This window comes from Otolemur garnettii, unplaced genomic scaffold (assembly GCF_000181295.1).
Source record: "Otolemur garnettii isolate 467f Iridium unplaced genomic scaffold, OtoGar3 scaffold00105, whole genome shotgun sequence".
Taxonomy (NCBI): Eukaryota; Metazoa; Chordata; class Mammalia; order Primates; family Galagidae; genus Otolemur; species Otolemur garnettii.
In genome coordinates, this window is record NW_003852500.1 from 1,368,770 (window position 1) to 1,382,869 (window position 14,100).

At 43.1% G+C, this 14,100-nt stretch overlaps 1 pseudogene; it reads left to right on the forward strand.

The window, feature by feature from the left end:
• Window positions 1-6,543: 6,543 nt before the first annotated feature.
• Window positions 6,544-14,100, forward strand: part of LOC100953277 — a 9,921-nt pseudogene continuing 2,364 nt past the window's right edge.

Below are 14,100 nucleotides of genomic sequence, written 5' to 3' on the forward strand. Positions count from 1 at the left end.
TGATGTGATGCACATTAAGTAGTTAAACACTGTTGTTGCTGTTTGGTCTAACTCCTACGGGCTCCTCAGAAGGCTGAAGTACTAACTGGCATCACCACAGAGTCACATCTCTGACCCCAGCTGGGCTGTCTATGTCTGGTCACTTGTGAATGCTCTCCTCTGAATCTCCTTCCTTCTCCTCCACCTCTACCCCGATCCTCTGATCCCCAACCTCCTGATGAGTGCAGAAACCTTAGCTCTGAGCTATGGCTTCTCTCATCTCCTTCGCTGAGTGGCCACAGAGTCAGATCTGCCCAAGTTCTCGGCGAAGGCGGCTACCCTCCCTGTACCTGCTCCATCAGGAAACTTTCCCTCCACCACGGCTTCTCTCCCTCTCTCTTTCTCTCCAGGCTGCAAACAAGGTTAATGCAAAATACAAAATTTATGTTGAAATGCAAAATGGATCAGTGGATGAACGGATAAACAGAATGGGATCCACCTGTACAGTGGAATATTATTCAGCCATACAAAGGAATGAAGCACCAATCAAGATGTGAATGTACCTCAAAGACATTATGCCAAGTGAAAGAAGCCAGATTTCAAGGGCCACCTGTTATATGATTCCATTTATATGAAATGTCAATAATAGATAAATTCACAGAGAAAGAAAGCATATTACTGGTTGTCAAAGAATGTGGGTGAGTTGGACTAAGGAGTGATAACCTAAGGGTGTGAGGTTTCCTTTCAGAGTGGTGAAAATGTCTTGGAACTATGTAGAAATGGTGGTTGCGCAACACTAGCCATGTATTAAATGCCACTGAATTGTGCATTTTAAAATGCTTAATGCTTAATAGTTAATGTTTTGTTAGTAATTTAACGTGAATCAAAAAAAAAAAAGAAAGAAGTACTGATACATGGTATAAGATGGTGAATCTTGAAAACATCAGGCCAAGCGAAAGAAGCCAGGCACAAGAGGTCACATATGTTGTGATTCCATTTATATAAAATATATAGAACAGGCAAATGCAGGCTAAGGGGCAGGGAGTGACTGCTAATGAGTGTGGGTTTCCTTTGGGGCTGAAGAAAATATTTGAAAACTAGGTAGAGATGGTGGTTGCACAATGGTGTGAATGTACTTCATGCCAGTGAATCGTGCACTTTAATAAAATGGCTAAGTCTGCATTATGTGAATTTTATCTCAATTTTTTAAAAATCACTCTGGACCTCCCTGAGCCCTCCTCCACCTCTTCCTTTCTCCACACTGTGTTCTCAGCCCAGCCTGTCCGGGTCCTGAAATGTTGAAGACCAACCCAGAGCTGAGAGGGGGAGAACCCATGGTGCCTCCTAGCTCAGCCTTCTGCTTCTGAGGCTAAACCCAGGTGTTTCTGAGAGCAGAGGGGGAGGCTCCTCAGGAAAGCTCTGCTCAGAGATGGGCAGCCCCGACCTCTACACACAGATCCTGGTGCCTACTGCACCCCCAAACATCTGCATGCACCTGCCTCCTCTCTACATGCTCAGGTGCTGTAGGCTCTGCCACTACGCCAAACATACACATGACCTGCACGTGTCCCCGCTAGCTGTGTTCAATCCCGGGCCCTTACATGCCCTTACACAGAGGCAGAGACCTGCCCACAGAGATGGACGCACACCTGCAGAGGGTCCCAGCCCCGAGCACACCCAGAGGTGCACGCAGACATGCACACACAGCACCACACAGTGCTGTCCTTCCCATTCAGCTTTCACTCTGTGACCTGTGGCAACAAGCACAGTGATCCCAGGTGCAGACTTCTGCAAGGAAGAGCCATCCCTGAGGCTCAATCCACCTCAGACATCATTTGGCCCCATTCTAGGTCCAAGATCCACCATCAACATTCTATGACCCTCAGCCCTTCCCCAGACCCTGCATCACCTCATCCAGGAAAGCAGCCTGAGGCACACACACCTCTTGGCAGCAGCAGGGACTGTCCTGAGGGGGGAGTCGAGGAAACTGGAGCCCCCTCACCCACACAGTCAGCTCAGAAGGTGGCAGCGGCTGCGCCTTTACTTTATCCCTGTCTTCTCCAGCAGCATGTTCCAAAGGAATCTCAGGGGACCTGATTGGAGCTAGATGCTGCTTCAGGACCCAGGACACAGGCGGAGGCCTCAGGGGGCCTTTGGGGGCCTTCGGGGAATGTCAGGATTCCCTGGGATCAACCCACATCTATACAGGCAACCCCAAAACCTTCCATCACAGTGCTCTATGCCCAAGTCAGACCTGGCCTTTCTGAGGTCCCAAAGGGGACTGTTTAGTCCAGGAAGTGGGAGTGACAGACTGTCCCTGGGAAGTCTAGACCAGAACTGGAATAGTCCCTAGGTCAGAATAGGATACAAAAGGAGGCCCACGCCCCTCCCCTTGTCTCCTAACCCCGAGTCTTTCCCTTGCTGGGAAGGACTAGTGTGTAGACACCCCCAAACCCAAGCTCTATCCACACTCTCCAGAAGCTGCCCCTAGGCCATCCCTGGCAAGAGAGCACAGGCTCCAGGAGCAGGTGGAGACCCACTTGGATCGAAAGGGTCCTGCTACAGAAAGAGTCTATGAAAGTGGCAGGAACTAGCCTGATGTATGGCACTAAGGAAGCTGAGGGGCAGGGTCAAAGCTGGAGCCTCAAGGGCAGCCCTTCCCAGGACCCAGCTGTCCAGGGCTGAAGAACTGGAGGGGGAAGCAGGAAACAGCATTAAACCCAGGCCCCTCAGACCTGAGGCCTGGGGCAGGATTCTCAACTTGTCTGGCTTTGGGGCCAAAATGGAACTCAGAGTCCAGCCCCATCCCTTATTAGTTTACTCCTCATCCCCCAAACCCCAGCCTGGTGTAGACACTTCTAATCTGGAAGACAGCATCAATCTTCTCTGTATTGGTTTTCTGGGGTTGCTATGACAAACTAGGTGTCATACAAAAAGAAATGGAAATTTTACCAAGTCCACTGGCATGTACTGGAGTCCCAGCTGTAGGCTATAGCTATAGGCTGGGACTCCAAAGGCTGAGGCAGGAGGATCCCTTGAGCCCAGGAGTTTGTGGCCAACCTGAGAAACACAGAAATGTGTTTCTTTTCCTCATGTCTAAAGAAAAAAATAAAGAGAAATGTATTTGTTGTGCTACACAGGCCGGAAATAGGCATTGGCAGGGTTTCTTGAGTCCAGAGACTTTGAGGGGGAATTTGTTCCATTCTGTTTCCCTGGCTTTTGGAGGCCAGTAGCAGTCTTTGGCAGTTCCTTGGTTTGGAGACGTGATCCCTCTGTTAACTGCCTCTGTTTTCACATGGCCTTCTTCTCTGTGTCTCTGTTGTCCTCTCTATTTCTAGCAAGGACATTAGTCATTGGGTTTAGGGTAGCCCCCAAACCCAAGACAATCTTGACTAATTACATCTGAAAAGACCACCTATTCAAATGGCTTCACATTCTGAGGGTCCAGGTGAACACGAATTTCTGGGGGGACCCTACACCACCCACCCTGCTTCATCCCTCATCCCTGCAGTCCATGTCCTATACAGCACCAGAAGGATCCTGCTAAACAAACCAGATTACATGCACCTCCTGCCTAGAACCAGATGCCTTACTGAGACCTAGGAGTCTCTGTGAAGTCTGCTCCTTGTTATTTTCTCCAATCCTTTCTCTCAGCTCCTTCCCCCACTTCCAAAACCCTATTTTCCCTTTTAATCTCTAGGCTAAAACGAGATTGGAACATTTTAAGTTCTTGTAGGTGCCAACCTCTCTCTCACCCCAGGTCCCTGCACATCCCTCACTCCCATCTGACTCACCCAAATAGACCCTGATCTCAAGTCACCTCTTCCGGTAAGCCTTCCATGACTGCCCAACCCTATGCTCGGCCTTTCTGGCTTTGTGCTGCCTCTAGGGCCCCACAGCACATGGTGTTGTCATTGCTCAATTACAAGTCTCTGTCCCCTGCTAAACTGTCACACCCTGAGAACATCTTGCTGGGGCTGTCCTGTGTTCCCAGCACCTGGAATGGTCCCTGCATATAGCAAATATTCAACAGAAATACATTGACAGAAATAATGAATAAAGGTATGCACAACAGCATGAGATCCTATAAGGCAGGTGAGCAAATGGGGAGGTGGCATTTGCACTGAGCTTTGAAAGGTGAACAAGAGTCCCCAGGCACACAGAGCAAGAGAGGGCACCCCAGGCAGAGGGACCGGCATGAGCAGAGGCACTGAGGACAGGGAGATGGGGAAGGAGCACTGGGGCCAGCCTGTGAAGGGCTTTAGAGGCATCTTAGCACCATTGCTTTGGGGCCCAGGGTGGGAAGGGCTGGAAGGAGAGACCAGAAATGTTCTGGGGCCTCTGGCCTGGAAGAAGCAGATGTCACCCTGGACTGAGGGTCCAGCCAACACTTGATTCTAAGCTCTAGCCTCCTGGAATAGCAGAAAACCCAGAATTTGGAGGAATTGGGCTGGATCCACAGATGTTCTCTCTTAAGACATTTCTTTGCCACAGCCGATACCAGGAAGGGACATCAGAGGGACAAATATTCAGACAATAGATGGAGCCAGAATTAGGAGAAAGATCTTTTATTGCTGCTTCTGGAAACCCAGAGAGATAGGACACTGGGTTGGCTTGACAGGGAATGGGCTGCAGGGGCCCAGGACATAAATACCATGGAGCATCTTGCCACTTTGCCTGGTGAGGGCGCTGTGGCCTGGAACTTGCACCTTGTCCTCTCTGGTCCTCATTTTCTCTTTTGTAAAATGGGGTTGGATTGGCTGGGCTCCTGTGGCTCAATTGGCTAAGGGGCCAACCACATACACCTGAGCTGGCAGGTTTGAATCCAGCCTGGGCCCACCAAACAACAATGATGGCTGTGACCAAAGAATAAGTGGGCAATGTGGCAGGAGCTTGTAGTCCCAGCTACTAGGGAGGCGGAGGCAGGAGAATTGCTTGAGCCCAGGAATTAGAGGTTGCTGTGAGCTGTGATGCCACAGTACTCTACCCAGGGCCACAGCTTGAGGCTCTGTCTCAAAAAAAAAAGGTGGGGGGAGGGGGCTGGATTATTGGGTTGAGAGACCTGTTAACTGTGTGCTTCCTGGAGCAGAGTAGGTGTTTGCTCAGGGTGAACTCCCTGCTGTCCCTTCATTTTTAATTTCTCTTGAACAGGGACATTAATCTTTAGTTTGTCCCACAAATATTCATTGAGCATCTACAACGTGCCAAGCAGTGTGTGGTCACTGGAGAAACACCAGCGAGTAGCAGAGTCCCTTTAACCGCAGCTTGTTAGCTCTGCTCAGCGTTTCTCCCAGGCAGGATGCCGCATTGCTAGCGCCAAGTGGCCTTGGCCCAGAAATGACCAATAAATATGAGTTCAAGTCTTTCATTTGCCAGACATGCACAGTGAGGGCTGTGTTCCAGAGCCTTTGCCCACAGCTGCAGGGAGGAGAGGAGTCAGACCTCAGCCCTCCCTCAGAAAAGAAATCTCCGCCTACTTCCCTTCACTGCACCTGCCCTTAAGCTAGGAAGTCTGTGGCCATTTCCCTGTTTCTTCATCCTGTTCTTAAATACATGAAATCTGGCAGATACGCTTTACAGTTTATGGTGATTTATTTGCAGAGGCATTCTATTTTTGGATCTTTTTATCTGAAGGGGTTTCAGAGAAGGAAAAAGGACTGTAACTGTCTCAGGAGCCTGCCCCATCTCCATGGTATTTATGTCCTGGTATCTGAATGACTTATGTGCTCGTTTGTCTCCCTCCCTTGCCCAGGAGCTCTTGGAGTGGAATCTGGGTCTCATCACCTTTCATCTCTAGCACAGAACAGGTATAACATAAATATTTATAGGATAACATTTCCACTGGAGATTGGAAGTTTGAGTTGGGTTGAAGGGCTTTGCTAGGCCTTGGCCAACCTCTTGCTCAAGAGATCTCCTCCTCTTTCTGAGATGAGCAGCTGCCTAACAATAAACAGAAGTAGGAAACCTCATGCCTCATCTGCTTTTTGGTAATAGGGAGGCATCAGAACAGCTGCACTATGATAAAAAAAAAAAAAAGACCAGCCTCGGTACCCAAAGACAATGTATAGGATAACTCTTATCTCCAGGTCAGATGAAATCCAGCCCCAAGTACCACATGTTTAACAAATGTGTCCTAAGCATCTGAGCCCATGGCTGAGTCAGGTTTTGGGAGGACACAGTGGAGAGCACAGATGTGATATTGTCCTTGTGGGCTTTACAGTGGCGGGAAGGTGGATGATGGAGAACTGATTTTCAGACAAGAATGTGAGGAGCATGAGGAAGGAATGGCAGTAACCACAACAGTAGAAAAACCAGGCAGGCTGATGAGGAGGGCTTGATGGAGGAGGTGACATTTTAGTTGAGACTTTCTGCTCCAGAGGCAGAGGCAGGAAGAACAGCGTGTGCAAAGGACCTGAGGTGGGATGATAATTGGCCATCTGAGGAATGGAAAAAGTCCCTATGAAAAGAGCTTGTGCAGCCGGGGTTAGGGAGTGGCTCATGAGGCCTAAAAAGACAGCCAGGACCTCTCAGAGGACCTTCTTCCCCCAATCCCAACAGCCTGAGATGACAGTCATCTACACTGTTGATATGTCCCTGATACACACACAAGGACAGGTGAGTTCTAGTAATGTCAACCACATCTGAAAATGAATTTCAGGTAAATTAGGGAGTAAGCACACATATTTCAGAATATTTCAGAAGGATTTTGAAACTCCAAGGCTCGCCATAGTGCTGTCATGAGAGGGCCTTTTGCTTGTTTTCTCAGCAAGTATTTATTAAGAGCCTATTAGGTACCAGACCAGGAGCACAAGGTTGAGCAAGCTCTCTGTGGTCCTATCCTCACTACCAGTTTAATGGGGAAAGAAGGTGGGTGTTGAACAAGTAATTTAAATAACAGAGAGTGGCAAGTGTTAAAGATGGAGGATGTAGAAGCCTCAGCCTCCCGCAGAGCCCTGGACACCTTCACCTCCACCTGTGCCAGCAGCGTGGAGAGGTCACAGGCAGCACGCTCAGCACCAAGTGCTTTGCATTCTTTGGCTCTGCTGTCCATGATGCCATGGTGCAGTCTGCACCTGGATGTTTAGAGCTCTGGGACTCTTCTGTCTTAGGAAAATAGAGGGCCTCCTCCAATTAACCCCTATGTCTCTTTCTGCTTTTCAGTCTCCTAAGTTTGAGCTTGAGGCTAAAGGAAAAACTATCTGGGGACCATTCCTCCAGAGTAGGGTAAAACCAACTCTATCTCCACCTCAGTTCTCAGGTGTGGATCAAGCCTCATCTGTCTGCAGCTCTGTGGCTGGTCCATGATGGACTCTGTAATTTACTCAAATGATATGGAGATGGGAATTGAGTGTCAAATTTTAATGAGCCCCCAGGTGTCACTGAAAATCCCATGGCTTTCTCACTAAGAAAACTTGGAATTGGCTTCCTGGGGATTGTTATGCATGGAGTTGGCCAGGTTGTGCAGGCAGGTGTCCCCCTGGGCTCCTTAGTGGCAGCCAAGACTGTAACTCTCTTCTCTGAAGTGTTCTTCAGGAAGGATGCCCAGGGGCTTTGTGTAAGGGCTCTGAGAGCTTTGGAGAAGGCTGGAGGTGATGAGTTCAGACAAATTCTACTAATTACCTGGCTTGGAGACTCCATGACATCACTTCCATTGAATTTTCTGGGAAATTGTTGTTTTCTTCTTTATTATTTTACTTTTATTTTAAATTAATTTTTAATTAAAGTCATAACTGTATATATTTATGGATTACAATGTGATTTGATATACAATGTGGAATGTGTAAATTAAACTGATTAATGTCATCACCACACTTATTTTTTGTGGTAAGACATTTAAAATTTACTCTTAGTTATTTTGAAATATACCCTTGCATTGGGCACATTAGGTGAGACCCCACCAAATGCCCTTCTTCCTCCCATCAATCACCCTCCCCCCCTTCCCTTCCCCTCTCTCCTCACCACTTTCCCTTGCTAGACTATATTTGTGTTTTATCATTCTTATGACTATGTAAGTGTTTATATATTGGTTTCATAATAGTATTGAGTACATTGGATACTTTTTTCCATTCTTGAAATAGTTTACTAAGAAGAATGTGTTCCAACTCCATCCAGGTAATATAAAAGATGTAAAGTCTCCATCTTTTTATGGCTGAATAGTATTCTGTGGCATACATATACCACAATTTGTTAATCCATTCATGAGTTGATGGGTGTTTGGGTTGCTTCTGTGATTTGGCAATTATGAATTGGCTGGGCGGTGCCTGTGGCTCAAAGGAGTGGGACGCCGGCCCCATATGCTGGAGGTGGCGGATTCAAACCCAGCCCTGGCCAAAAACTGCAAAAAAAAAAAAAAAAAATTGACAATTATGAATTGGGCTACCATAAACATTCTGATGCAATAGTTTTTGTGGTAAAATGATTTTTGTTCTTCTGGGTAGATACCTAGTAATGGAATTGTGGGATCAAATGGAAGGTCAACTTTTAGTTCTCTGAGGATTTTCCATGCTTCTTTCCATAAATGTTGTATTAGTTTGCAATCCCACCAGCAGTGTAGAAGTGCTCCCTTCTGTTCACATCCATGCCAGCATCTGCAGTTTGGGGTGGGATTTTGTGATTGGGCTAATCTTACTGGAGTTGGGCAATATCTCAAAGTGGTTTTGTTTTGTTTTGTTTTTTATTAACTCGTAAACACATAGATCATGTATACATTAATGCATTTATGGGGTACAATGTGCTGATTTCATATAGAATTAGGAACACTTACATCACACTGGTTAATATATACCTCATGTTGTTTACTTAATTACTGTGTTAAGACATTTATACTCTATGCTAATAGATCCCTTTTGATTTGTATCTCTGATGATTAAAAATGGTTATTTTCTCCTTTAAACAGAGATCAGCTGGTTACTGGTGTGAATTGTTTCTCCTTAGGTTCTTAAACATAGATTACTAAGAGATTAGAGCATGCTTCAGAGCACTGATGCACATCAGATAGGCTCTGATTCAAATCTTGGTTCAGTCACCTCCTCGCTGTGTGATCTTGATGAAGTGAATTGTCCTCTCTGAGCCTCCATCTGCAAATAGGGAGAATAACAATTATAGCACTTGTCTCACAATGAGGTGCATATAAACTTGCTGGAACTTCCAGCAAGTGCTTAATAAGTGCTGGATAGTATTATTCCATCACTCAGGGGAGTCCTATAGATGTTTTCCCACCAAATGCTTCATTTACCATATTTCACACCTTTATCCATTTATTCATCATTCAATAAATAATACTGAGCAATTTCAGCATTCCACGCTCTGGGAATTCAATCACAGAGCAGGCAAGATGAGGTCTCTTGACCTTGTGGTGTTTACCTCTTAATGGGGGGAGGGATAATTCATGAGACTATGAGTAAGTGGATAAAATAGTTATACATACATATTACTGTCTTGATGGAATACAAAGTTGCTGTGATTTTAAAATGAGGAAACTAATATTAGAAATGTTCAGCATGGATGTCTTCTGTGAGAAAGTGGCAAAGAGAGAGAGAGGCAGATGTGGAGGAGAGATGTTCCAGGCAAAGGAAAGAGCAACTGCAAAAGTTAACAGTAGCAAAAATGATAATAAATAGTGTGTTCTAGGCATTGGACTAAACACAATTCATATTCAAGAGATGATTGGACCACACGCCTGTAATGAGGGACTGTTTGAGACCTCAAAGTTCCATGAAAGAAAGAGTTTTCTAATGATTAGACACATTCAAAGGGGAAATGACCCACCAAGCAAGGACAGCAGATTTTTAAAAAGTAGCCAGACACACAGCCACATGATAGGAGCCATGGCTTTCCCATAGAGTTTAAAAGAGATGATAAACAACTAGTTATGTGTTGATTTGGTGGGAACTATTTCAGTCCTCAGGGACATAAATGTAAATTTTTGACTTAGCACAAAAGCCCTCATGGGGATCTAATGGTTCCTGTGCTAGGCCATGCAAGAATTGGGGGAGATGGCCTCAGGGCCTCAAATTGTGTCCTCTAGGCCCTCTTGTTGCTGGTTCATAGGCAGCCCCTTCTGGCTATGTCCTTTCACAATGGGAAGAATGGGGAGCTCTCTGAGGTCTTTTCTATAAGGTCACTAATTCCAACCTTGAGGTCTTCACCTTCATGACTTAATCACCTCCCCAACGCCCTACCTCCCAGTATATATGCATCACCTTATAGGTTAGGATTTCAACATATTTGAATTTGGAGAGACACAAACATTCACACCATAGCACCAATTATTTTGCATATTACCTGTCAATACTTAGCAAAAGGCATACAAATTTCCTACAATTATGAATATGAACATGTCACAAATGTTTTCATGTTTACACATAGTCTTCATATTTTATAGGATTGCCTAACATTTCATGATGGTTGAAGCATTAGTTATCTTTCACAATTTCTCTCTACTTACCCAATGGAAAGTAGGAGAGGAAAAACAACAAAAATTCAGAAAAGCTTATTGAAACAATAAAATCAATTAGTACTCAACCAAAAGGAATTGCTAATGTATGTCCACACCCTGGTTTTAGCAGCATATGGATGGTTACAGCAGTTTTATTTATAATTGCCCAAACTTGGAACAACCAAGATGTACTTCAGTAACTGAAGAGATAAACTATGATACATAAAGATGATGGAATATCATTCAGCACTAATAAGAAATGGGCTATAAAGCTATGAAAAGACATCGCAGAAGCCTAAAAGCATATTACTAAGTGAAGGAAGCCAATATGAAAAGGCTGCATACTGCATGATTCTAACCATATGACACTCTGGACAAGGAGAAACTATGGAGACAGTGGTTGCCCAAGAAGAGAACAAAAGGATGAATAGGTGAGGCACAGAGGAGTCTTACGGCAATGAAGCTGCTCTGTATAATGCTATTATTGTGGACACATGTCATTTCACTTTTCCCCAAACCTGTAGAATGTACAACACTGTGAGCAAATGAGTGAATGCTAGTGTGAACTATGGCTTCTCAGTGATAACGATGTGTCAATGTAGTTTCACTCATGGTAACAAATGTGCCACTGTAGTAAGGGATGTTGATAGTGAAGAAGCTTCCACGTGGGGACAGGCAGGGGTAGACAGGAACCCTCTGTACTTTATGTTCAGTTTTGCTGTGAACCTAAAACTGCCCTAAAAATTAAAGTCTGTTTCTGAAAATTTTGAATAAATGCAATGTAAACATAAAAACACACACAAGAAATCAGATATTGCAAAGTGATCTGTGAAAACTAAATAACTTTTGTGAACTAGAGTCTCCAAGGACAAGAAAACCCTCAAAGCTTCATTGCCAATTTTCTTTTCAAGATACATTCTACAATCTTCTTCAAGTTCCGTGAATATTTTGCTGGGACTTTTATTTGTCCTGCAATGAATTTATAGATTAGTTTAGGGATCTTCCTATTTAATGTTGTGTTTGTATTTTGTGAGAACTCTTTCATGATTCCTTTTTTTTTATTAAATCATATATACGTAGATCATGAATACATTTATGCCTTTGTGGGATCCAGTGTGTTGATTATTTGTACAAATTGGAGTGGTTACATCCTACTAATTAACATAGCTTTCACCTCATTTATTTAATCACAGTGTTAAGGCATTCATGTTCAATACTTGATAGATTTAACTTGTACCCTTGCAATATGCTCCATAGATGTGGTCCCACCATTAATCCTCCCTCTACTGAACCACCCCTCCCCTCCCATCCCCTCCCCTTCTCTCCTTCATCCTGGGCTATAGTTGTGATTCATATGATCACATGTGATCTCATATGAAAGTGTGCATGATTACAAATTGATTTTATAGTAGTACTGAGTACATTGGATATTTTTTTTTCATTCCTGAGATACTTTACTGAGAAGAATATTTTCCAGCTCCATCCATGTAAACAAGGTTGCCCATTCGCAAGCAGGTATTCAAATAGAGTCAGAGGAGATCAAACTGTCACTCTTCACAGATGATATGATTGTATATCTGGAAAACCCCACGGAATCAACTACTAAACTCCTAGAAGTGATCAAGGAGCAGCATCTCAGGATACAAAATCAATACTCACAAATCTGTAGCCTTTATATATACCAACAATAATCAAGGTGAAAAAACAATCAAAGACTCTATCCCCTTTACAATAGTGCCAATGAAGATGAACTATCTGGGAGTGTATCTAACAAAGGACATGAAAGATCTCTATAAAGAGAACTATGAAGCTCTGAAAAAAGAAATATCTGAAGATGTTAACAAATGGAAAAATATACCATGCTCATGGCTGGGAAGAATGAACATTGTTAAAATGTCTATACTTCCCAAAGCAATCTACAGATTTAATGCAATCCCTATTAAAGTACCTCTGTCATACTTTAAAGATCTGATAAAATTAGTACTTCATTTTATATGGAAACAGAAAAACCTTCAAATAGCCAAGACATTACTCAGAAATAAAAACAAATCAGGAGGTATCATGCTACTAGATTTCAGACTATACTATAAATCTATAGTGATCAAAACAGCATGGTACTGGCAAAAAAATAGAGAGGTAGACGTATGGAACAGAATTGAAAACCAAGAGATGAACCCAGACACTTACCATCATTTGATCTTTGATAAGCCTTTCAAAAATATAAATTGGGGGGAACATTCCCTATTTAACAAATGGTGCTGGGTGAATTGGCTGGCTACTTGTAGAAGACTGAAAGTAGACCCACACCTTTCTCCTCTAACAAAAATTGATTCTCACTGGTTAAAGGACTTAAACTTAAGACATGAAACTATAAAAATTTTTTGAGAGAGTGCAAGGGAATCACTTGAAAAAATGGGCCTGGGAGAATACTTTATGAGGAGGACCCCTGGGGGAATTGAATCAACATCAAAAATACATTACTGGGATCTGATCAAACTAAAAAGCTTCTGCACTGCCAAGAAGATAGTAAGTAAAGCAAGTAGATAGCCCTCGGAATGGAAGAGGATTTTTGCAGGTTATATTTCTGACAAAGGTCTAATAACCAGAATCCACAGAGAACTCAAACTTATTAATAAGAAAAGAATAAGTGATCCCATTCCATTGTGGGCAAGAAACATGAACAGAAGCTTTTCTGAAGAATACAGGCACATGATCTAAAGACACATGAAAAAATGCTCATCATCTTTAATCATCAGAGAAATGTAAACCAAAACCACTTTGAGATATCATCTAACTCCAGTAAAAATAGCCCACATCTAAAAATCCCAAAACTACAGATGTTGGTGTGGATATGGAAAAAAGGGAACACTTCTGCACTGCTGGTAGGAATGAAAGCTAGTACATTCCTTTTGGAAAGAAGTTTGGAGAACACTCAGGGATCTAAATGTAGACCTGCCATTGGATCCTGCAATTCCTCTACAGGTATATATCCAAAAGACAAAAAATAACTTGGCAACAAAGATATTTGCATCAGATTGTTCATTGCAGCTCAATTCATAATTGTGAAGTCTTAGAAGAAGCCCAAGTGCCCACTGACCCATGAATGGATTAATAAATTATGGTGTATGTATACCATGCTGTACACATATACATTCCATATGTATGCAGCATTTTAAAAAGATGGGGACTTTACCTCTTTTATGATTCCTTGTTTTAACAGCACCATCTTCTTTCCAGGATGCACTGTCATCTCAAGTTCCTCTAAAGCAGCAATTTTCAACTGGTATGCCATGAGAGGATGTTAGGTGCACTGCAAAAGTTTTTAAAGATCATTAAGTTATTTTCGAAAGAAGTTCAAAACACAGTAAGTATATTCTCTTTTTTTTGATAATTTTTATTTTTTTTAATTTATTTTTCTTACATATACATGTGTATATTAGGTTTCCACTTTTGCCTTCACAGAATTAAAAGGCTAAATTTCATGATAATAATAATATTTAACATAAGAACTGAGAACAAAAACCTCATAAAGAATGAAAGAAAATAAATACATTCAGAAAAGAAATCAGACTATTGCTGCAACGAATTATTAAGCAATAATAATAGTAATAATGCAAAGAAAGTAACATTCACATTGTCAGATAGAAGTATGTCTATTATAGAATACTTTGATCAGTTAACTT